Raw genomic sequence first — 25,956 nt, 5'->3', positions numbered from 1 at the left:
AATCGGTATTTTGTTGAAACCAAACAAAATTTATATTTGGTTTTTAAAAACAAAAACTGAACTGAAGAATTAACCAAATCGAATAATCAAAATTTTTAGAATAAAAATCGAAGCAAACCGAAAAATAGAAATAGTCCGGAAAATCGAAAAAACCAAAAATCAAAGGAAAAAAAAATAAAAAATAGTAAAAAAGTTGAGTTGAATTGTAATCCCTTCATCCACGATATCATTTCCACTTTTGTCATTTATGTTTGCCCACAATATCATTTTCACTTTCATTTATAGCAATAGGGTGCACATAGCACTTTATTTTCGTCATTATATTTATAATGAGACTCAAATTCCACTAACACCAATACCCACTATTATCAACTACTATCCACCATTTTTTCAAAACTTGTGCTGTCCAAAATGTGGAAACGATATCGTGGAAGGAGAGAGTATTTAATATCAAAATTATATATCAATATGTATATTTATTATATATAAAGTATATGTGTATATTAATATATTATAAAATAAATAAAATTCGATTTTCGATTTTGTTCGGTTTTACAGAACCAAACTGAACCGAATTCTTTTGAAAAATAGAACCAAACCAAATCGAAAAATTAAAAAAATTGAATCATATTTTAATATTTTGGTTTGGATCGGTTCAGTTATTAGGTTTCGGTTATTTTACTCATCGTATCCTCAATAAAATCGTCTGAACTCTAAAACGTGCTTCACATCGTAGTGTGTACGTAGTGGGATCAAAAGAAGAGGACTTGAAATTCAAACCCATAACAAGATTGAATTCTCTGGGCGAAAAACAAATCCTCCACCCATTGTTGAAATATCAAATACCCGGATCATCATCGTCGTTCTTTTTAATAAGGCGAGAAACAACATGGTGCAAAACCATGCTGCACTTGTGACCAGGGTTTCCAATCTAATAGGTGACCAAAGCACTCTTGCCTAAATGTGTAGGCCAATGCATCCCTCTCAATCACATTCGAAATCTCTACCACTAACAATAAATGACATTTTTATTTACGGTAAATGATACTCAATATAATATTAATTTATTTCTTAATTTAATTAACTGCTGAAATAGAAATTTTATTGAAAGATGAAAGAAGGAGTTGAGAACCTAAACCCTTGAGAGCATAGGTTCAGACTAAGGGCCGGACCTCTTTAAAACCACTTTAAGATAAATCCCAAGGGGAAAACCCATAAAGTGGGAAAAGAGAGCCCGTCTAACGAAGAACAAAAGCCAAACAGATCGGCAAGGTGCGGAGGGACAACCTCAGAAACTCCAGCCAAACCATTGTCTCTAGGATGTCCGGCTCACAAACCGGAAAACAAAACAGGCGAAACAATCAAAAACAAAGAAAGGGGGAAAACAAAAGGTCGCTGACAAAAACAACACCACAAAGAGAACCGGCCACCATCGCTCCTCGCCGCAGGAACAATAGATACATTTTTGGTATTATAAATAGAGAGCGCTTTTGAAATAACCATTTTGAAGAATGAAACACAATATTTGGCCACTAATTGAAAAAACACAAAATATGGTCATTTATTACATGTAAAGACTGTTTTGCTCTTAATTAGGGCGAACCGAATTCGGGTCAAATTTGGATTTGCGCGCGGGTTAGGAACATATGGCACTATTAGTGTCATATGTGGCAACCGAAAAAAAATCTAAATATATGCCACTAATGGCACACCATATGGCCATAAGTACCATTCGTGCAACACTACATAAGACAGTATATGACACTAATAGCAATAATGTGACCATAAGTACCATTCGTGCAGCACACTAAATGGACAATCTAAACCCTAAATGGATAATATAAACTCTAAATGGTGAATCCAAACCTTAAATGATAATTTAAACCATAAATGGATAATCTAAACCCTACGGGGAAGTGTTCAAAATGGTCATATAACTGTACCCATCTAAATAATATCAGCACACACCATATAGCATTAACGCAAATTCTTGTGTGCTCCATGGAGCACCGTGCTCCCACTACAAGAATTTAGATCATAGACTACATAAAATAGACGACATTGAACAAAGCATGTTGTGTAATAAGGTGATAGACGACGCATCTTAAATAAGCGTTGTCTATGAGCAAGGGAATAGACAACACACAACCAAGCATGTCGTCTAATATGATAATAGACAACGTGTCTCGCTTAAAATGTCGTCTATTAGAAAGCGGCCACAGACAACGAGCCTTAAGCACGTCGTCTATAAATTATAGACGACGTGCTTAAGGCTCGTTGTCTATGGTCGCTTTCTATCAACATAATAGACGACATTAACACTGCTTGTCGTCTTTTACCAAAATAGACGACGCGGCATCCCCAAATAGACGACGGGACATTAAAAAAATAACCTAACTCTTCTCTCTCACACGTTTGCGCCGCTCTCTCTCTTAGTCGTCCCAAAACAGATCTCTCTCAGCCTCACTGCACCCACTGTTGCATCGCACCGGCGCCTCACCCAGCCTCGCACCGCCACCGACACCTCACCCCCCTCGTCGCTCGACCTCCGCCCAGCCTCACCTAGCCTCGGCGATATTCCTTCTGCCCTGCCGTGAAGAGCCACCACTGGATTAGGCGAAGCCCTTACCGCCGCCGTGAAGAGCCACCACTGGAGGGGTCAACGTCGCGAAGCCCTTGCTGCCACTCTGCCTTCACCGGCTGATCTGTCTCTGCAGGAATTCAACCTCCGCCGTCGGATTGAAACAATTAAATAGGACGCCGTCGGATTTGGTCACCAACGCTGCTGCCAAGCCCTCTGCCGCCGCCGTCGGATTCCGCTGCCAAGCTCTCTCCCGCTGCCGTCGAATTTTGCCGCTGCCAATTAATTTTTCTTCTTTAATTTCAGTGATTTTTCTTGTCAATGAGCATGTATATTGGGTGGCTTTTTCCAGAAATTCTGCTACTGAAATTCCACTGTAAATTTTGCTTGTAGGCTTTGTCTCAAAAGCTCCGCAAGGAATTGTAAGATATCTCTATATCTTTATTAATAAAACTTTCTCATTTTGTGTGACACAATTTTAGTTCTAATCGATGATTTTGAAATGAGAGATAAATTTTCAGCTTAGATTCTTGAAACAATAGACAAGTGTGGGGGTTTGGGGGAGAGAAGGGCTTGTTTTGCAGATCTGAAACTGCAAGTGATGAAGACTTTTAATTGACAATTGAGGATAGCTTGGTTAATAAAGATTTTGGAGGTCTCTTTTGCTGCATTATGTGATTTTATCTCTGTTTTGCAAATAATCAAGAATATTGTTTCAAAGATACATTTGCAGCTGTGAAGTTTTCAGGTTATTTCGTATACAGCTAGCATCTAATCTCAGTGTTAAATAAAAATCTAGTTTTCTATCTCAAGTGGCTAAACAGCCATGATCCATATTCCTTCTTCTAGTTCTACTGGTTTGGATCTTTGTGTTCGTGTGTGTGTGAGAGAGAGAGAGAGATGAGTTGAGAAACTGTGATGGAGGTTTGAGGTTTGTTTGTGTGCAGATATTTGTGAAAAGTTTTAAGTCAAGTTAATAAATGAAATAGCTTTTCCTAGGCCAACTCAGGGAGCAGGGATCTCTTATCTCTTATGGAGGTTTGGCTCCAATACTCGAGTCTTTGAAGCCTCTAGCAGATATAAGCGTGGAGAGTCAGGTTTAGAATTATATTTGTTGAACACCTTGTTCAGGCTTTGTATCTACTGAAATCTTCATTCCAGTTCAATTAACAGATTGTGCCATGTTTGGTGAATGAACAGGTCTTGTACCACACTCCAAAGTCTTCGTTTTCTTACTGGGATGAAAAGCTGGGGAGCTATACTTTCACTACTAAAGATCTTCCTTTCTTTGTATGTTCTCTCAACACTTTCTCTTTGGGTATCCTAGTGTAAGAAAAAAAGTCCAAATTATTGTGCAGTTTATATATGTGGATGCATACGATATATTTCCTTCTATCTACAACTAATTAGAAAATGAGCTGATGCATGCTCGCAGCATCAGTTCTCTGTTATGAACTTATTAACTTTCTTAATTTTTTGCAATTAATGCATGTAGAGGGTTGAGGGAAGCACCATGTAGAGGGTTGAGGGAAACTTATTCAGCTCATTTTTAGGTAAAACAATCTTCCTTTTTTATTGATACAGTTTATGTGGAACTCATCCTATCTTGAATACCTGATTGTTGGCGAAATGCTTCTATATACTCTTCCATTATAAGATGATCACACCATCTAACTACTCGAATTTGACTTTATTGGATAGATTTTATCTCTTCTTTTTTCACTAAGCTTGAAACTGCGAGTTGCATATATGACCATTGCATCTGCCAGAACTTATCGATTTCAGTAAACTGAAAATGTTCACTTTTTTGTTGTAATTGCAGGTGAATGGATAAGCTCCATATTAGATGTGAGTGAATCAGTTGTTTAATTGAAGGCTAATCAATTTTGACAGTGCTAATTCTTGGTCATAATGGCACTTGTTTTTTGTTTTTGTTTTTGTTTGTACAGATTGAGGAATTGTTCGGTAATGTTTTATGTAAACTGTATCTTTAGTTTTGAATGGCAGCCAGAAAAGAGATTGATGAAATGAGGATAGAGTGGGCAGAGTTTGCAAGTTCGATTGATGATTGATGATGGTAAGTTTGATACAAAGTTAATTCTTTAATATTTTTTAGATCTAAAGTTTATAAACTAATACATTCATATTTTGATCATGCAGATGGTGTAACTTTGACACTCAAGTAACCTCATTTGTTTGTTTTGACTCGCATATATTATGATCAACAATATTTTTTTGGATTTGATGTAGGATGTTTGTATGATGGATACTTTTTCAATGTAACTTGAGAATTATTAACGTTGAAACTAATGAATGACCTTTTTATTATTTGTGTATATATTTTAAATTATTTATTATGAATTTTTAGATTTCATAAAATATTTATTTGAAAAATTGGAAATTTAAGTATAATTGCAAAACTAAAATAAAAAATTAAAAAATTCAACAAATAGACAACATGCGCATGCGCGTTGTCTATCAGCTAATAGACAACATGCGCATGCACGTCGTCTATTAGCTGATAGACGACGCGCATGCGCATGTTGTCTATTAGCTGATAGACAACGAGCATGCGCATGTTGTCTATTAGCGCCCTCAAATAGACTACACCTACATACATGACATGCGATTTTCAAATAGATGACACGCTTCGCATGTTGTCTATTAGCATTTTTCTTGTAGTGTCCATAACACTAACACTTGCATTAAATAACACTAACACTAACACTATCTTGAAATGACACTAACACTATTTTGTTTTACAAATGACACTATCATGTTATAGTGTTAGTGTCATTTCGCGACAGTGTTATTTATATAACATGATAGTGTCATTTGTAAAACAAAATAGTGTTAATGTCATTTCAAGATAGTGTTAGTGTTAGTGTCATTTGTAAAATAAAATAGTGTTACTGACATTGTAATACCCCGTTTTCCTCGAGCTAAGTTTAGAATACTTTTGAACTTAGATTTAAGATGATTCACGCCGGATTGAGAAAAAGAATTTATTTTAATTCCAACAAAAATGGTTTACAAAAGCATTTGTAAATTTAGTATTAAATTTATATGCATTGCATATTTATTTAATTAAGCATTCAAGCATTTCATGAGTTGAGATTTATTTTCTTTTGGGCCTTATGTTGTAATTACCTTTGGTTGATAAATGAGAGCCCATTCATAATCTTGACAAAGCCCAACCCATCCTCACCAATATATTTTCTCCACAACCGCCTCACTATTTCTCTCTTTTCAAATACATCCCCTCCGCTGCGCCACTATTATTCTCTCTCAATTCATCTCTCTCTCGTTTCCACCCGGACTGAGCATCAAACGCAGCAACCATAGCTCCATTCTCGATTCACACAGTAGCCAGCAAATTCAAGCCAAGGTTTCATCTATGAACTCCATCGCCCTTTTTTCATATGTTCATATATCTTGGTGTGTTTATATGTTTTAGCATCATAACTGTTAAATGAATAAGGAAAGGTAGAGTCTTGAACTGAGTTGCTGTAAGTCGAGTCGTGAGCATGTTGTTTTGTGGAGTTAGCTGAATTGGATATTTGGATGAGGGTTGAGAATAGATGAGAGTTGAGGGTGGCAGCCGTGGCTTGCTGCGGTCGCCGGAACTAAAGGGAGGTGACGGCGCTTCGTCATTGCCAAGGAGGTGATCGGTGCGAACTGTACTGGTGAGCTAAGAAAGAGAGTCGTGAGGTGTTCAGAGGTTGGGGGTGAAGAGCAGAGCAGGGAGATGAGAACAGAGTAGGGAGATGAGGGCAGAGCAGAGCTGAAAAGTCAGAGCTCGGAGGCCAGAGCTGGGAAGCCAGAGCTCGGAGGCCAGAGCTGAAATGCCAGAGCTGAAGGTCAGAGCTGGAAAGCCAGAGCTCGGAGGCCAGAGCTGGAAAGCCAGAGCTCGGAGGCCAGAGCTGGAGGCCAGAGCTCGGAGAGCAGAGCTGGGATGGCCAGAGCTGGTTTACATAGTAGAACAGAACGGAGTAGAGAACTTGTGCATATTTTAGCAAACATTTTTTATGCTTAAGTATGAAATGAATCATGCATTGCATCATGTTTTAATTGGTTTTATTTATAATTCCAATTACAAAAGAAAGATGAGTAAGAATATTGTTGGTGTTTTAACTCAAGAGAAATGTTTTCAATTATTTATTCTTTAAATTTTGAAAACTCGGCTAAGTGAATCATAGAATGTTAAGCATTTTACCGTGACTTGAGTTTAGATTTAAAAGACCTATTAAGAATAGATTTCTTGTAGGCTTTGAACGTCAGGAGGATTAGCACTGCTATTCCGATTCAGAGATAAGGTTAAACGACAGGCTTTGCCTAAACAGGTGGGCTTATTTTTCCAAATGTATGATTAAACTAATGAGCTTAAATGTTCGTAAAATATAAGCTGTTTATCCAATAAAATGTTTATGTGCACTCTGCTCTGTTTAATGCTCGCCACAACGAATCAATTGAGGTTCTCTGATAGCCTAACACGTTATTTGAGAATTGTGTACACCGTTAGCTGACTCGGTGGGTTGATCTCCATTTGGGCGCTAACTAAGAGACGTTATAAGGATGCTTGCTGGATGTGTTCCGAAGCATAGAATGTAAGGGCCTGCCTGGGTAGCGTCCCGAGGTCAAAAGTAAACTTGTCTGGGTTACGCCCTCAGTTCAAGTAAATGGGAGAAACGGATCCGTCGGTGGCTAAAAGGTCCGGGATCATAGCGAGTAACAGAAATGAGTGTGACAACTGCGCGCAAAATTAAGTATATATATATATATATATATATATATATATAATATAGAATGAAATGTTTTAACATGCTTAGAAGTTCTTTCACTTTAAATCCTTCTAAGTCATATCAAGTACGATTGGATAAACTGTTCTTCAGATTATGAAATGTTTCAAAAGTTGCAGCCCACTAAGTACATTAGTACTTAGCCCAAAAATACTTTCAAATGTTTTTCAGGTTAGCGGCTGGTGCTGACGGGGCGAGCTGAGGCTAAGGTTCAACTCCGTGTTTTGACTTCCGCTGTAGAATTAGCCAGTATCTGTCTTTTGTTTTCCTTAACTTAAGACCTATTATGTTGTGACTCTAAACAATATCTTTTGTTGAGCCGAGACTATTAATTAATTCACAAGTATTTCATTCTATAAATGTTGGTTATCTGAAACATGACACTAAACTTGTGATCCTGAAGTTATTATGTTTATTGATGGATTTGTATCACTTGAATACCTGTCTTTCTTCATCCAAAGGGGCTAAGCCCGATTGTTATCCCTTTTATTTGGATTTCACAAGGTTTTTCCCTTGTTCATATTAAATGATGAGTCGTACCCCGGTTAAAGTTATTGCTTCAAGAATTGGGGTGTGACAGACATTTCAAGATAGTGTTAGTGTTAGTGTCATTTAATATAATAGTGTCATTTGTAAAACAAAATAATGTTAGTGTCATTTTAAAATAGTGTTCGTGTTAGTGTCATTTAATGCAAGTGTTAGTGTCATGGAGCACGGTGCTCCATGGAGCACACAAGAATGCCTCTAGCATTAATATGGACCATAAGTACCATTCGTATAACACTAATGACGCTAATATGGCCATAAGTACCATTCGTGCAGCACTGAGTATATGGCACTAATAGCGATGCGTGCCTAACCCGCACGCAAACCCGAATCTGGTCCGCCCTAACTAAGGGCAAAACAGTCCTAAAACATAAAAAATGACCAATTTTTTGTGTTTTTTCAATTAGTGGCCATATTGTGTTTCCTTCTTCAAAATTGTCACGCGAGTATATTATTTCTTATAAATAACACTTTTAATGCACGTAAATGATACTTTTAATGCATGCAAATGATACTTTCGAATGAAACGATAAATGATACATTACAAAATGACACTTTTAATAACAAAAAATGAATATTTTAATGTATGTAAATGATATTTTTTATAAATCAAATGATACTTTTATAAAAATAAATGATACTTTAATGCACACAAATGACATTTTTAATGCATGAAAATGATAATTTCGAATGAAATGATAAATGATACTCCCTCCGTCCGCCAAAAGTATTCCACAATTACTATATTTGGCGTCCGCAAAAAGTATTCCACTTTCCTTTTTAAGCCATGGTCCCACCATCCACCTTTATATTTTATCCTTACAAACACTCTTTATTTACAAAAAACCCACCCCAAATTCAATCTCAACCACACATCTCATAAAGTGGTGGGGCCCTTTCTCCACTACATCAACATCATCACACATTTTATTAAACTCCGTGCCCGGCCAAAGTGGAATACTTTTGGCGGACGGAGGGAGTAATTCACAAATATACATTACAACTTTTAAAAACAAAAATAATACTTTTAATTTATGTAATTATACTTTTTATAAATATATTAGAAATGACACTTTTATTAAAAGAAAATGATACTTTTAATTTATACAAATAACACTTTCGAATGGATCGAGAAATGGTAATTCGTAAACGATACATTACAAATGACACTTTTAATAACAGGAAATGATAATTTTCAAAAGAGTTTAGTGCCCCAAATAACCACAAGTAACACTGTGTAATTCGTAAGAGTAATGTTAGCAGAAATGTTGGTAACATAATTAGGGCTGGTAAACCGGTTCCGGTTATCCAGTTAAAACCGTAACCGAACTGAAAAAACCGGTTATCGGTTAACCGCTAATCGATTTTTACCGGTACGATTCGATTATCGGTTAGGGGTTTTTCTGTTTATCGGTGAATCGGTTTAACCGGTCGATTAACCGGTTAAACTGAATTAACCGGTTATTAGTATTAAATTAATTTATTTATTTATATTTTATTATATTAGAAATCACAATTCACAAATTAATCTAGGGTTCACAGTTCACTTCTGCCTCCTTGCGGCTCCCTTGGTGCTTGTCTCTCTCCCACCATCTCGGCCACCGGCGCGGCGCCGCCTCTTTTGTCGCAGCCCGATTCCCAACGCTAGTGATAGCGGGGTACAAGTATCGATACGACTAATATAATTGAATAAAGAACAATAGAACTAAACTGAACATCGGGCGGAAGCTTACATCAGAACATACTAAGGCAAAGAATTATCATTCGGCTCAAAGGTATATACGTCAAAATCGTTATAACTTTTTGAATATTAGAAATTTCAAGAAGAAAAGCAAAGTGGGTACAGTTTATTTTTCATAAGGAAACATAATATCAAGAGTACCACAGCAAAAGGCGTAACAATTATATGTATGAAGACATATAACCGCGAGTATATTGCTTGATTAGAAAGGAATAAGACATCATCTCACTAAGGTTTTATCAACATTAGAAGGAAAGCAAGGTACATCATCCTTAAGACTCTAACATCAAAGGAAAACAGCAAAGAAACTTCTTCAATGAAACAGTCCCCACCAGCACCAGTCAAATCTCGCTCCAAAGCTTAGCCTGCACATTTAGAAATATATGCTATCAAAGTAAACGATAGCGCTATCAAAGTATTCATCATGTATGTACCACGTCTACAACTCATCATTATTATCGGTACTGAGAAGTAGGCCTCCCTCTCAAGTACCGTGACCGGCCGACCCGAAGACGGCTCACAGTCACCTCTGTGCACAAAATCCCGCTTGTGGCAGGACCGAATTTGTCTCATCAGTAGAGGGTAACATACAAGCTCAACATCAAAAATTGGCAAGTCAAACAGTTCTTAAACATCATTTAACTCAACATTTGATAAGCTCATAAATATCATCATCAATCATTTTAGAAAGCTCATACGATAAACGTATACTCAAAATATTGCCCACCTGTAGTCCTTCGCTTACGCTCGGATAGGAAAAGGTGACTTACTTCTTCGTCTCGCTCGGGTCTTCATAAATCATCAACATCATCACGAAGGTTCATGTGATAAAACAAACCTTAGTTAGAACTCATTACTAAAATCCAAACTCGTCTCAACAATAACTTCTCACTCAACGTCTATTTACCCAATAAAACTAAATCCCTAGGTATACTCGACTTCTAAGGATTCACACGTCTTACTCTCGATTTAACTCTCAACTCGGACCTTACTCAAAGCAACAAGCACATAGGCATGTAAAACACATAAGCATACAACTCACATATAAACATATCACAAACAAGCAAACATAAGCTTGACTCGGAGACCAGAGCAGAGAAATGCTTGGTGGTTAGAGTGGAAAAACTCAGCAGAGCAGAGCAGACTAGCTTGGCAGAGCAGAGAATAAGTACTCGCCAAAGCAGAGGAATGCTCGCCAGAGAAATCGACAGTCAGAGGAATGACTTCGACAGAGGAATCGATCGTCAGAGAAATCAATCATCAGAGGAATCAATCATCAGAGGAATCAGACGTCAGAGGAATCACGAACTCTCTGTTATGCCAGAGGAATGGCGAACTCTCTGTCGCCAGAGGAATGGAGAACTCTCTGTCGCCAGAGGAATGGCGAACTCTCTGTCGCCAGAGGAATGGCGAACTCTCGGGTTAAGGCAGAGAAATGAACTCGCTGGCAGGGCAGCGGGGAAAAGAACTCGCTGGCATTACAGCGGGGAAATGAATTCGCTGGCATTACAGCAGGGAAATGAATTCTCTGATTTCAGAGTAGCGAATACACAACTCGGCAGAGTAGATCAAGACCCAAGGCAGAACCGTGCGGACAAAAGCAAACTCGAAAACTCATCAACTTTTTATTCCCGAAAATCATCAAAAATACTATCACTCAACATCATAGCCAACTCAAAAACTCCTTTAAACTACATTCATCAATCATCACGTTAATCTTTCTATATTTTCATGCTCATCAACAAATCATCGTTCAAAACATATCCTCCAGATTTTTCCCAAATTCTTACATCAAACTAAATTTTGTAAAAACTCAGATCTCAAGACTAAGCTTTGCAAACACACCTTAATCACTTCAAATCATCACATATGACACATTTCTCGCCCCAATTTAAGAAAAGAACCAGAAAGATTTTCAAAGGGCATGAACCCTAATTTTCGAAAATGACGAAAAAGGTGGAGGGGGAGTTTCTCATGCTTCAATCATCCTTCTATACACATATATCACATAATAAAGTCTAGATCTAAAAGATTGAAACACTTACTCAAGTAGTTTCAAGAAAAAGGAAATCTTCTCTCTATTCTTCAAGCATCAAACTCCACTAATCTTCTTGAATCAAAAGCAGAAAGTGTTTAAGGACTAGATTTAGTAGTGGAGGATTTCACCATAGATACGTCTTGAGAAACTTGAGCTTAGTCTCCAATGGAGGAGAGAAAGAATGGCGTGAGGGAGAGAGAAGATGAAAGTGAAAGGCCGAAAATGAAAGTGACGGCAAGAGAGAGAAAAGTCTCTTGTTTTAAACACAAATTCTTACTCTCTAAGCTAAACGCATTTAATGCTCAAATAGTACTTTGTCTCCCCACTTGGCCACTTGTCAAATCACACATGTGGGAAAGATTAAAATAATGGGAGTGAGTGTAGGAATGTGTGGTGGTAAATAAAAATCATGTACTACCCAATTTCTCAAATATAAGAGCACACGTATCAAGTAAATCACATAACGTCAAACAAATAGCTCACAAGGCTATCACATTAAAACGGATCATCACTCGTCATTAATCTAATCGTCACTCTAGCTTAATCCTCTTTATAGTGACTCTCAATCACTACCTCGAATCTATCTCTCGTCTTTCATCTCATCTCAAAATTTAATCAACGTCTCCATCTCAACTCTAACATCATTCTCAATTCTATCAACATCTCCATTTTACACATATTACCATCCATCGATAACTTCCTCTCGATTTTAGTAAGCTAGTCCTTAATCTCTCAATAGTATTTCGATACTATTGCAAGGTAAACAGAATACGGGGTATTACATCATCAAGGGTTCTCTCCCTCTCTTCCTCGACTCTATGTCAAACTCATTATTCCTATTTCCGGTAGTCGGAAGTAAAATAACATCTCAACTCAATTCAATCAGCATCTCTAACTCGACTCGTTTCTCAAATCTCATCACTCTCACCCCATCATTGGTTTGTCCACTCATAACTCTGTTTAAAAGAAAATCTGTCTTATCTAGAAAAATAATCTCGCATCTCGTCATCTCAGTATTCTCAATAGTGTTAAAACACTATCTCCCAACATAAGGAAAAGTACGGGGTGTTACATCCTACCCCCCTTAAAAGAAATTTCGTCCCGAAATTTGAGTTATTCACCTTCGGGAAAAAGCTCCGGGTACTTCTCTTTCATCTTCTCTTGAAGCTCTGGGGGAATACACTCCCGCTGATTTCAAGTAGCCCATCAAATGTCTATCAATTTCTTCTACGCTTCTCAAACTTCGCTTTTTAGCCATCTAGAATTTTGTGCCTTGCAGCTATTAGAGTTTATTGAAGATTGGCTATTTTGTAACTGCTGCTTTAAACATCTGCTTACAACCATCTTCTCCTCAAGTTCCCATGTTGACTCTTTTTTTTTTACCGTGATGTCTCCATTGGATTTTCATCAAATGAATCGACTTGTTCCTCCACTGTTGGATCTTCCGGTCCAGTATAGCATCAGGTCTCTCTCTTCGTAGCTCAAAACTGGTACCAGGGACACTTCTTCTTGATGGATGACGTATTTTGGATCAAACACATACTTTCTCAGTTGAGAAACATGGGAAAACGTCTTGGACGTTCGCGAAGCTCGGAGGCAACGCTAGTTTATAGGCTACTTGGCCTACTTCTTCTAATACATCGTAAGGTCCTATATATCTCGGTTTGAGTCTTTCCTTAACTCGAAAATAACACGCTCCCCGAGATAGGGAAAGCTTACATAAACATCGTTTCTAGCGTCAAAAGAATCTATCAGTGATTACTCAATTGTCGGATTTCATTCTCTCGATTTTGCTAATCGATATCACAATTTATAGCATGTGGTCTCACTTCTATTGTGGAAGTCTCTAACAGGTGTAATTGTATGAGGTTGCCAAAGTAGCGCCTTCACGTGCTAACACATCAAACATCTTTCTATGAAAGATGCCATCTCTCACTTTTTATTCTCTATTCAAAACGTCGTTTCAGTCTTGGTACGTATTCATACTTTCTCTTTCAGAGCAGCGAAATCATTAGGCAGGACAGCGAAATCAAAAGTCAGAGGAACCGAATAACAGAGCAGCGAAATGAATCGTCAGAGAAATGGCTTCCCCTCTGGCGCAGATATCTCATCTCGTCAGAAACTTATGTTTATATCTCGGCGCTTTCGTCTCATCAAAAGTGTAACTCAAATGCTCAAAATTTCTATTTACCACCATAACTTCATCTCATTTTAACCACAATCTCATATCTCGGTACCGTAGTACTCTCTGTAGTGTCTCGACACTACTACTACTCATAACAGTACGGTTTCGCTCGTGATTTGATTCTTCGGTTTTTTTTTATCAGGCATACTCAGTTTCTCTTAAAACTCAAATGGCATTAACTGCCGCCTCTTGATAATTCTTTACTCTATCGGTTCGAATCTTCATTCGCAACCTTTCCATCTTGTTATCCTTCTCTGCCAGAGCAGAGGAATCGTGATTTCTCTGTCAGAGCGGAGGAATCGGCGCCAGCTCTGTTCAAAGCAAGGACCGCTCAACACATAACTCTTTTGGCAGAGCAAAGCTTCTCGGCCGTAAGTCTGGTATAATGCTCAGTGCAGAAATTACTATTTCTGTCGTTTGTGGGGGCATTACTACCTTCAAACTCATCTTCTCGAATTCCTCGATTAGGTTCTCTTCTCGAGTAAGGAGAAATCCCAACTCTCCCTGATTCTCTCTGCTTAACGCGTCAGCTACAACGTTAGCCTCTTCAGGGTGATAATTCATTTCATAATCGTAATCCTTCACTAACTCTAATCGTCTTCTTTGTTGCTCAAAGAAAATTTGAGACTTTCGCAATCGGTGTATACCTCACACCGTACTCCATAGAGATGGTGTCTCCATATCTTCAAAGCATGCACTGGGGCTGCTAATTCTAAATCACGCGTTAGATAATTTATCTCATGCGGTCTCAAAAGTCGCGAAGCATACGCTATATATTTTCCCTCTTGTATCAGCACACAACCTAGACCATTCTTCGATGCATCAGTGTAAATTGCATACTCTCTATCCGCTTTCGGAACAGCTAAAACTGGGCTATAGTGAGCCTCTTTTTCAGCTCTTGAAAACTTCGCTCACATTCGTCCGTCTGACGAACTTGACTTCATTCTCTAGCAGGTGCGTCAATGGCTTAGCGATCTTCAAAAAGCCCTCAATAAAACGTCGATAATACCCTGCCAATCCCAGAAAACTGTGAATCTCGTGCGGTGTGGTTGGCGATCTCCATTCCTGTACTGCTTGAACTTTCGCGGGAACTACCTCAATTCCTCTCGCAAAACAACATGGCTGAGAAAATTGACTTCTTCAAGCCAAAGCTCGCATAAAACTTCTCAACTCACAATCTCTCTAATGCAATTTTGTCTAGGTTTTTGCGAAAAACACGGTTCATGAGATCCATGAATATTGCCGGAGCATTACTATAACTCATAGTGTCTATATCTCGTGCGAAATGCCATCTTCGGAATATCTTCCGATCGTATCTTCAGCTAGTGGTATCTCGTTCTCCATTCAAATTTTGAACAAGTGTTCTCTCTTTGCAGTCGATCGAATAGATCATCGATCCGGGTAACGGATACTTATTCTTTATCGTCACTTCATTCAACTCTCGATAATCGATACACAACCTCAAGCTTCCATCTTTCTCTTTAACAAAAGGATTCGTGATTTCCGCGGGGAAACACTAGGTCAAAAGAAGCCCACATCTAGAAGTTCTTGGAGTTGCAGTTTTAACCCTCGCAACTCTGTGGAGCCATTTCGTATGGCGCTTTCGACATCGGTGACGCGCCGGGCTCTAAATCAATCGTAAACTCAAGCTGTCGGTCTGGGGGTAATCCCGATGGAGTCTTTAGGGAAAAACATCTTTATGCTCTCGCACGACTGGCATCATCATCGTTTACTTTGGATTTGTCTCTCTCTGGCTCAGATATACAACGTACGCGGTTGTATCATTTCTCCGCAAGAACTCTCTTGCTTGCAGTGCCGAGATAATCAGCGTATTCTTCCATTTTCTCTCAATATCAATGAAGGAAGTAGGTTCTTGGCCAGGTGGCTGAAAAGATATCCGTCTCTCCTTGCATTGTATCTTCACATGGTTTTCCTCTAACCAGTCCACTCCAAGAATTATATCAAAGTTCCATATAGGCATCAATCTCAGGTCTCTCGCCTCGAGCTTAATCGATCTTAACTCGAATTCTAAGTTAGGGCACGCGGATGAAACCGTAGTGGTTCAGCCTATGGGTGCGATTACTCTTTAGAGGTTGTGGAACAGGCTCTTCGTTCGGTGTCGAACAAAATACTATGGGCGCATCTTTCAACTCGCCTATATCTGACACATTTCCTCGATTCTTGTCCGGTGCTTTCTACTCAAGCGCGAACAGTCTCTGGTGATGAGGTCGATTCGCCCGCGGGGCTGGTGGTTGCCTTCTTGACTGACGTGGTCGAAAGGCTGACTGCTGTCGCTGTGGTAGAGGTAGCGGTAGAGTTCCCTCCATTGCTTTTGAGTTGCGGTCGAACTGACTCGGTTGTCCTTCGCTTCCACTTTGCTGCCGATTTGAACACTGGTTCGAGTAGTGCCCGATCCTTCCGCAGGTGTAACAGCTGTTCTGTCTCATCTTACATTATCTCAAATGTAATTTATTTCTCTTCGACAAGGCGACATCCCTCGTGATTCTTGAAGGTTTACTGCTGCTGGGGCAGTTGGGCCAATATCAGGCCGTTTGTCTCAATTCTGATATTGCGGTGGCGCATTCTAGCTCTGCCACGGCTTCTTACGGCCTTGACTTCGGTCGTCTCATTTCTCTTTCCTTCTTGCCCTCGTCCAGAAAAAGATAGATTGCACGTTCGAGTGCTCTTAACCGTTTTGGGGTGCTGAAGCTTAAATCGCGTTCTTTAGCTGCATTGCCAAATCTATATCAAATGCTCTATTTGATGCTTCAGTACTCATAACCGCACTCCGACTCGTTAAATCGTCTTGTACTTCTTATCTCAAACCTGATTGAAACAATTTTGACATCTTCTCGTTCATCTCTTCTCGATATGTGGCATACCGAACCAAGTCGCAAAACTGACGTTCGTAAATAGCTACGGTTTCTCTTTCTCGGGAAAGTCTAAGGGGACATGTATCAACCTTAGAACTAATTCTCATAACTCACAAATCATAAACTCTTACTCAATCATCATACTATTTTCCCAATTCTCATAACTCATCGTCAAAGACATATTTCATGTCTATCATCGTAACATCAGATCAAAGCTTTACTCAAGCATAGGGACTCTCTGGTCATCGTCGTATAGACATATAAGAAATTTTTCTCTTTCGAGAACTCTTACTAAATGCGGGGCATAACGGAAATAAAACATCCCCTAACATTACGACGTTGCTACTTCTATACTAATCGTCATCTCAGTCTGCTATCGTGGAAAACGTCATTTGTTCTAATTTGTCATCTCGATCTCCTTGAATCTGCTATTGCCTATTCTGGCTTAGCATCACTTCTTCTCATCCTCGAAATGGTTAGCTTTCTACATACTTGGCTAATATAAGAAAATCCATAATCGAACTGTTGTGCTCGTCCCGTAATATAATATTCTACGACTGCTCCCATAACTCGTGTTTTCTTCCAAAACTCTTCTTGTTATGCCATCCTAGTTACCTAGACATTCCTAACTCTTGTCAGATGTGGTAGGGACTAGGATGTGATGAATAATAATGTCTGATCTCGAACAAGACGAGCTCAAGTAATGGAATGATTCCATAATAGCCAGTGCTATCTCAAGGATAATGAAGAAGTTACAATCAAAGAAAGATCAAAAGCTAGAATAGAAACTAAGATAAAAACTGAGATATAATATGATAGGAGTAAATCAATACTGGAAGTAGAAGCAATCCACTAAGTGGAAAATGAATAAATTGTCCACTGTTAAACAAGGGGCAAGGATTTTCCAACCCAAACGATTTAGGCTCGAACACAGTGGATCTAGAAAAATTTCTCAATAGCATATAGTTCATCTCATATAGGAGTTCAAATGGATGCAGAAAAGTTTAAATACGACCAAGCGGGATAGGGACTCAATAAGTCTACTCTTATGATTACTCTAGCGATGATACGCGCGGTCGTGGTGAAAGTACCTCTATTATGAAGTACAGTTGGTCAAAAGTATCTATGCATCCCATGAAATCTCCATAATACGTTCGTCCTATTAGGGTCGTGTCTATAAAACGCGATGAAAACTCTAACTCTCGTCGTATTACCTCAACTATCTCTCTCTCTGCTTCTCTTCTTCATCTTCTTCTCGGTTTATTTCCTTCCGTTCCATCATCTTCTCTGAGGTATACTACAAAGGAAAAGAATTATACAACTATCGACTTCGAACTAGCCGTTCGTCAAAACCAAAATACTAATTCTCTTTTTCTCACTTCGCTTCTATATCTCATAAGTGATCTCAAAATTCTCAAAATTCTTGTCCACTCTAGTTCTCGTTTATCATCATTCGAAATTCTCGTCAATCTCTATTTCTCATTTATCATCAAGCATCAACATCATCATCATTCTCAAAGCTCTAATAACGAAAGTGAAACTCACTAATCATCAACACCTCTGTATATATATAAGGGAAACTGCCTCTCTCTCTCGAGGTCTTTTACAAAAGTAAGGTCTTATGTACCAAAGCCCTAATTCCAAAATGATGTCCTAACTATACCAGCATCGTAGGTATTAAGCACCTATAGATATATATATATATATATCAACTATGCATCTAACATATGTACGCGTCCACTAGATACACGTGATCGCTAATCGTCGTCTCCTAAAATCCTGCTCGTCACATCGTCAACCTCCATATCCTCACTTGGCTCTGAATCCCGACTATCGTGCTCGTCGATCAGTCGGTAGACGCTATCATTACTCGGCTCATCCTCGACTTTGGTGTCCACCATCGGACCATAAACCTGCACCTCAGGAACAGGTACCCATGTCTCGTCTCCGTCAGCAGTAGTATGATGCTGCAATGGCTGGGTCCGTCCGTAGCCGACCGTCATCTCTGGAGTCTCCTCATCCGGATCCTCCTCCTCGGGAAGTGGGGGCACAACAACTGGCTCCCCTCCCTGAGCTGGTCCCTCAGGCTCTCCATACGGCGGTGAAGGAGGCTTGCCATAAGCAAAGTAACGGCGGCTCAGCATTGCGATGAAGCCACTAAGGTCTCCATACCCGATTTTCTCCAACCAGGTAGTATCCGTATACTGGGGTACTAACGATAACGCCCAGTCTCGCCACGAAGGTGGCAGTAGTGGAATCAAAAGCGTAATGGCCTCTGTGCCATCGATCTCGTAGGGAAAATAGCCCTCCTCCATCATCGGTGATAGTGTGCCAAAAGTCCACCCAAGGTGTCATCCTCGTCCGGGATATACTCCCTGGACCATCGCTGCATCGCTGTCTCAATATAACTCGGCATCTCATCCTCGTTTGGTACGGTGGGGCATCGGCTATACTAGCCTCAACATCTCTCCTCATCTTCCACGTCAACTTCCTCATATCAGAATTCATCATCATCAAACAATTCTGTCATCAAAACAATACATAACTCATTAGTGCATCAAACTCAGCTCTCATCAGAAAAGCAATATGAAACAACATCAATCTCTTACCTCGTTAAGCCGGAGGAGATTGGGTGCTGGGGTTTTGTTTCAAAAGACTCTCCCTCAAACTAGTCTAAGAACTCAAATTAGACTAGTACTCAATCTAAAAAGAGTAGAAGCAATCAAAGGTTCAACTCAATCAAGCAATTAACTCAGAGCAGACGACCTGCTCTGATACCACTCTGTCGCAGCCCGATTCCCAACGCTAGTGATAGCGGGGTACGAGTATCGATACGACTAATATAATTGAATAAAGAACAATAGAACTAAACTGAACATCGAGCGGAAGCTTACATCAGAACATACTAAGGCAAAACATTATCATTCGGCTCAAAGGTATATACGTCAACATCGTTATAACTTCTTGAATATTAGAAATTTCAAGAAGAAAAGCAAAGTGGGTACAACATATTTTTCATAAGGAAACATAATATCAAGAGTACCACAGCAAAAGGCGTAACAATTATATGTATGAAGACATATAACCGCGAGTTTATTGCTTGATTAGAAAGGAATAAGACATCATCTCACTAAGGTTTTATCAACATTAGAAGGAAAGCAAGGTACATCATCCTTAAGACTTTAAAATTAAAGGAAAACAGCAAAGAAACTTCCTCAACGAAACAGTCCCCACCAGCACCAGTCAAATCTCGCTCCAAAGCTTAGCCTGCACATTTAGAAATATATGCAGGGCGTGAGTAAAAATACTCAGTGGGCAAACGCCGGAAAAACATCAAAGGCGCTCTTAGAGCTATATGTTTGAAGCTTGCCATAACATCAGCAATACACAGAAATAAGTTTAGCATCAATGAATCTGTGCATGCAGTTTTCATAATCATAACATCATAAGTAAACGATAGCGCTATCAAAGTATTCATCATGTATGTACCACGTCTACAACTCATCATTATTATCGGTACTGAGAAGTAGGCCTCCCTCTCAAGTACCGTGACCGGCCGACCTGAAGACGGCTCACAGTCACCTCTGTGCACAAAATCCCGCTTGTGGCAGGACCGAATTTGTCTCATCAGTAGAGGGTAACATACAAGCTCAACATCAAAAATTGGCAAGTCAAACAGTTCTTAAACATCATTTAACTCAACATTTGATAAGCTCATAAATATCATCATCAATCATTTTAGAAAGCTCATACGATAAACGTATACTCAAAATATTGCCCACCTGTAGTCCTTCGCTTACGCTCGGATAGGAAAAGGTGACTTACTTCTTCGTCTCGCTCGGGTCTTCATAAATCATCAACATCATCACGAAGGTTCATGTGATAAAACAAACCTTAGTTAGAACTCATTACTAAAATCCAAACTCGTCTCAACAATAACTTCTCACTCAACGTCTATTTACCCAATAAAACTAAATCCCTAGGTATACTCGACTTCTAAGGATTCACACGTCTTACTCTCGATTTAACTCTCAACTCGGACCTTACTCAAAGCAACAAGCACATAGGCATGTAAAACACATAAGCATACAACTCACATATAAACATATCACAAACAAGAAAACATAAGCTTGACTCGGAGACCAGAGCAGAGAAATGCTCGGTGGTTAGAGTGGAAAAACTCAGCAGAGCAGAGCAGACTAGCTTGGCAGAGCAGAGAATAAGTACTCGCCAAAGCAGAGGAATGCTCGCCAGAGAAATCGACAGTCAGAGGAATGACTTCGTCAGAGGAATCGATCGTCAGAGAAATCAATCATCAGAGGAATCAATCATCAGAGGAATCAGACGTCAGAGGAATCACGAACTCTCTGTTATGCCGGAGGAATGGCGAACTCTCTGTCGCCAGAGGAATGGAGAACTCTCTGTCGCCGGAGGAATGGCGAACTCTCTGTCGCCAGAGGAATGGCGAACTCTCGGGTTAAGGCAGAGAAATGAACTCGCTGGCAGGGCAGCGGGGAAAAGAACTCGCTGGCATTACAGCGGGGAAATGAATTCGCTGGCATTACAGCAGGGAAATGAATTCTTTGATTTCAGAGTAGCGAATACACAACTCGGCAGAGTAGATCAAGACCCAAGGCAGAACCGTGCGGACAAAAGCAAACTCGAAAACTCATCAACTTTTTATTCCCGAAAATCATCAAAAATACTATCACTCAACATCATAGCCAACTCAAAAACTCCTTTAAACTACATTCATCAATCATCACGTTAATCTTTCTATATTTTCATGCTCATCAACAAATCATCGTTCAAAACATATCCTCCAGATTTTTCCCAAATTCTTACATCAAACTAAATTTTGTAAAAACTCAGATCTCAAGACTAAGCTTTGCAAACACACCTTAATCACTTCAAATCATCACATATGACACATTTCTCGCCCCAATTTAAGAAAAGAACCAGAAAGATTTTCAAAGGGCATGAACCCTAATTTTCGAAAATGACGAAAAAGGTGGAGGGGGAGTTTCTCATGCTTCAATCATCCTTCTATACACATATATCACATAATAAAGTCTAGATCTAAAAGATTGAAACACTTACTCAAGTAGTTTCAAGAAAAATGAAATCTTCTCTCTATTCTTCAAGCATCAAACTCCACTAATCTTCTTGAATCAAAAGCAGAAAGTGTTTAAGGACTAGATTTAGTAGTGGAGGATTTCACCATAGATACGTCTTGAGAAACTTGAGCTTAGTCTCCAATGGAGGAGAGAAAGAATGGCGTGAGGGAGAGAGAAGATGAAAGTGAAAGGCCGAAAATGAAAGTGACGGCAAGAGAGAGAAAAGTCTCTTGTTTTAAACACAAATTCTTACTCTCTAAGCTAAACGCATTTAATGCTCAAATAGTACTTTGTCTCCCCACTTGGCCACTTGTCAAATCACACATGTGGGAAAGATTAAAATAATGGGAGTGAGTGTATGAATGTGTGGTGGTAAATAAAAATCATGTACTACCCAATTTCTCAAATATAAGAGCACACGTATCAAGTAAATCACATAACGTCAAACAAATAGCTCACAAGGCTATCAAATTAAAACGGATCATCACTCGTCATTAATCTAATCGTCACTCTAGCTTAATCCTCTTTATAGTGACTCTCAATCACTACCTCGAATCTATCTCTCGTCTTTCTTCTCATCTCAAAATTTAATCAACGTCTCCATCTCAACTCTAACATCATTCTCAATTCTATCAACATCTCCATTTTACACATATTACCATCCATCGATAACTTCCTCTCGATTTTAGTAAGCTAGTCCTTAATCTCTCAATAGTATTTCGATACTATTGCAAGGTAAACAGAATACGGGGTATTACATCATCAAGGGTTCTCTCCCTCTCTTCCTCGACTCTATGTCAAACTCATTATTCCTATTTCCGGTAGTCGGAAGTAAAATAACATCTCAACTCAATTCAATCAGCATCTCTAACTCGACTCGTTTCTCAAATCTCATCACTCTCACCCCATCATTGGTTTGTCCACTCATAACTCTATTTAAAAGAAAATCTGTCTTATCTAGAAAAATAATCTCGCATCTCGTCATCTCAGTATTCTCAATAGTGTTAAAACACTATCTCCCAACATAAGGAAAAGTACGGGGTGTTACATCTTTCCACCGGCCACCGACGCCAGCGCCACTGCACCCCCTGTGCTCAGCCAGCAAGCAGACGCAGTAGCACGCTGCACGGCGAATCAAAAGAAAGCGTCTGGCAACTCCGGAGACCCAATCCCCACCGGCGACCCACCCACGTGCATAGCGTCTCTCCGACTCTCCCCAACGACGTAAACCAAGTATGTTACCATTTTTTGACACAAGATAGGAAAATGTGTTTTGGGAGTGAAGATCAAACTCCCTGCAAGTCTGCAATTCCTCTCACGTCTCAAGTTGAATTCTTTTCTTTTTTTATTGAATTGGAGCATCTATTTCAGAAGACAGTTCGAAGATAAGAACTGACGATTTGAGAATGTCCAAAATGAATGTATTATTTTGTGCCTTTTTTTGCTTAAAAATTGGTTCTTGATCTTTGGAGTTTGGAGTGTGTAATCTGCGTATGCTGATTCCTCAATGATTCATTTGCCTTGTTCAAATATAAAAATTTAAAATCCCATATTCATATTGATATTGGGATCAAATAAGAAGAGATGAAATATGATTTTGAATGCATAAAGTTCACGAATGCAAAAGTTCACGAAATATGATTTTGAGTGGTCAGTTTGTTGAGCTGATTTTGAATGCAAAAGTTCACGAATTAAACGGCATTTTCTAACAAATTCAGAAATTGGGCATTAATCGGTTAACACCGGTTAACCGATTAACCGGTCCGGTACCGGTTAATCAGTTAACCAAAGTATTAATTGGTTAACCGAAGTATTAATCGGTTCGGTTATTGGTTATGAAAAATGCTCTTATTCGGTTCCGATTAACCGGTACCGGTTCGATTAAAACAAAATCGGACCGATTACCAGCCCTAAACATAATATTGATAACATTCAAAGTAACATGCAGCGAAAATTAAATACTCCATCCGTCTACGATAAGTGTAGTGTGCATGGGAGGGCACGAGTTTTAAGAAAATATTGAGAGATGTATATAAAGTAGAGAAAGGGTCCCACAAAATTGATTTGTTAGGTAATAAATAAAGAGTGAAAATTTAAAATGCCATATTCCTTAAGTTATATGTGAAAAATGCCCTCTTTTATAAACATAAGCATTTTATGCCATATTCTTTAAATACCCTTTGATTTGATGGATTTGCTTGATTTTTTGTGCAAGTCTTACACATTTGACTGATTTGTTGACCGATTTGACAGCTATCAGTCAATAGTACATATGACATGTGGATGGCTAGATCATGTGTCTGCCCGGGCGGACACATAATTTCACCGGACGGACACATAATTTCACCGACCGGACACATGATCTGGGTGATAAAATCATATGTCTGCCCGGGCGGACATATGATCTAGCCACTCACCAATCATATGTACTCTTGACTGATAGTTGTCAAATCGTTGACTTTTATGACTGATAGCTATCAAATCGGTCAAATGTGTAAGACTTTCACAAAAAACCAAGCAAACCCATCAACATCAAAGGGTAAAATAGGTACTTCACATAATTAGGGCATAAAATGCTTAAGTTTATTAAGTAGGACATTTTTCATATTCAACATAAGGAATAGGGCATTTTTGCCTATTAACATATAAATAGATGGTTTGTGAGTTGGGTTTTTTTTTTGTAAATATTGTGTGTGAATGGGTTAAAGTATAAGGGTATATGTCCTACAATAGAAATACCACATTTATTGTGGACGGACGAAAATGGCAAAAAGACCACACTTATCGTGGACGGAGGGAGTAACATACAAGATACTTTTTAACGGGTTAAATAAATTCAAATCGTGAGTGCCTCATAGCTAAATTCACTATGATCATCAACATTATACGGTACAGTACAAGATCTCTTGGTGATCAACTTGAAGACTCGGTGTCACGTTTGCAACAAGATAAAAGACAAGTTGGTTATAAGCGAATGTTAGGTCGATGAAAATGCACTTCCAAAACATATGAATGAAAGTGCCATCTTGTAACTTTTATAGGCTGTCATATCGTGGTTAGTACCACTTACCACTTCCAGAAGCTTCCTACAATCGCTGCAATGTACCTTCAAAAACTGTCAGTCAACCAGCCATGAATGTTGGTTGAAAAGATTGGAACAAACTGCACACTAATTTGGATCATGATTAATCACCTCTCCACTTATTAAATGCGTGGCCAACTATCAAATAACCTTTATTTCACAACCAAAGAATAATAAAACGTGAAAGGAAGGTAAATATTAATTATGTACGGTTACCAATGGATAGTCAAAGTTCAACTTTAAGGCTGACTCCGGATTGTTGGCTGGTTACCAAAAATGTTGACAATAGAATGTTATTAACATTCAACCCAACATTGTCGGAGTCAACATTGACCCTAACACTTTTAATCTATGTAAATGATACTTTGTAAATAATATTTTTTTAATAAAATATAATGACATTTTGTATAAAAATAAATAATATATTACAAATGACATTTTTAATAACAGAAAATGACACTTTAACTCACAATAAAATAACTTTTCTATTTACGATAAATGATATTCAATATAATATTGACTTATTTCTTAATTTAATTAACAATAAATATAATTTTTATTTTATAAATAACACTTTTAATGCACGCAAATAACAATTTTAATTCATGCAAATGATACTTTCAAATGAAATAATAATTTATAATATTACAAATGAAACTTTTAATAAGAGAAAATGATACTTTTAATATATGTAAATGATACTTTCTTCGTCCCCCAAGCATCTTCCTAAGGGAGGGTGGCACAGGTTTTGATAAAAATTCATTGTGTATTAGATGAATAAAGAATGAGTCCCACAAAAAATGAAGACTGTAAGAGTAATAGTGAGTGAAATTATTTCCAAAAAAAGGTTAAGCAGATATTTTAGGGACGGACCAAAATAGAAAGAGAGGAAGATATTTGAGGAATGGAGGAAGTAGTACTTCACACTTTCTGTAAAAATAAATGGCAGTATATTGATGAAATAAAATTTTATTAAGAGAAAGAACAAAAGCAT

At 38.6% G+C, this 25,956-nt stretch overlaps 1 long non-coding RNA gene across 3 annotated transcripts; it reads left to right on the top strand.

Moving 5' to 3' along the window:
• Window positions 1-2,372: 2,372 nt before the first annotated feature.
• On the top strand, window positions 2,373-4,909 carry LOC130996782 (uncharacterized). Of its 3 annotated transcripts, none has more exons than XR_009092791.1 (7): window positions 2,375-3,003; window positions 3,581-3,678; window positions 3,782-3,871; window positions 4,077-4,134; window positions 4,404-4,429; window positions 4,531-4,658; window positions 4,742-4,909. It is a non-coding gene; the product is annotated as an uncharacterized LOC130996782 (long non-coding RNA). The 3 variants fall into 3 exon arrangements; XR_009092792.1 differs by having other exon boundaries at window positions 3,571-3,678; XR_009092790.1 differs by having other exon boundaries at window positions 2,373-3,678.
• The last annotated feature ends 21,047 nt before the right edge of the window (window positions 4,910-25,956 follow it).

This window comes from Salvia miltiorrhiza, chromosome 8, assembly GCF_028751815.1.
Source record: "Salvia miltiorrhiza cultivar Shanhuang (shh) chromosome 8, IMPLAD_Smil_shh, whole genome shotgun sequence".
NCBI classification, from domain to species: domain Eukaryota; kingdom Viridiplantae; phylum Streptophyta; class Magnoliopsida; order Lamiales; family Lamiaceae; genus Salvia; species Salvia miltiorrhiza.
This window is presented reverse-complemented; position numbering and strand designations above follow the sequence as displayed.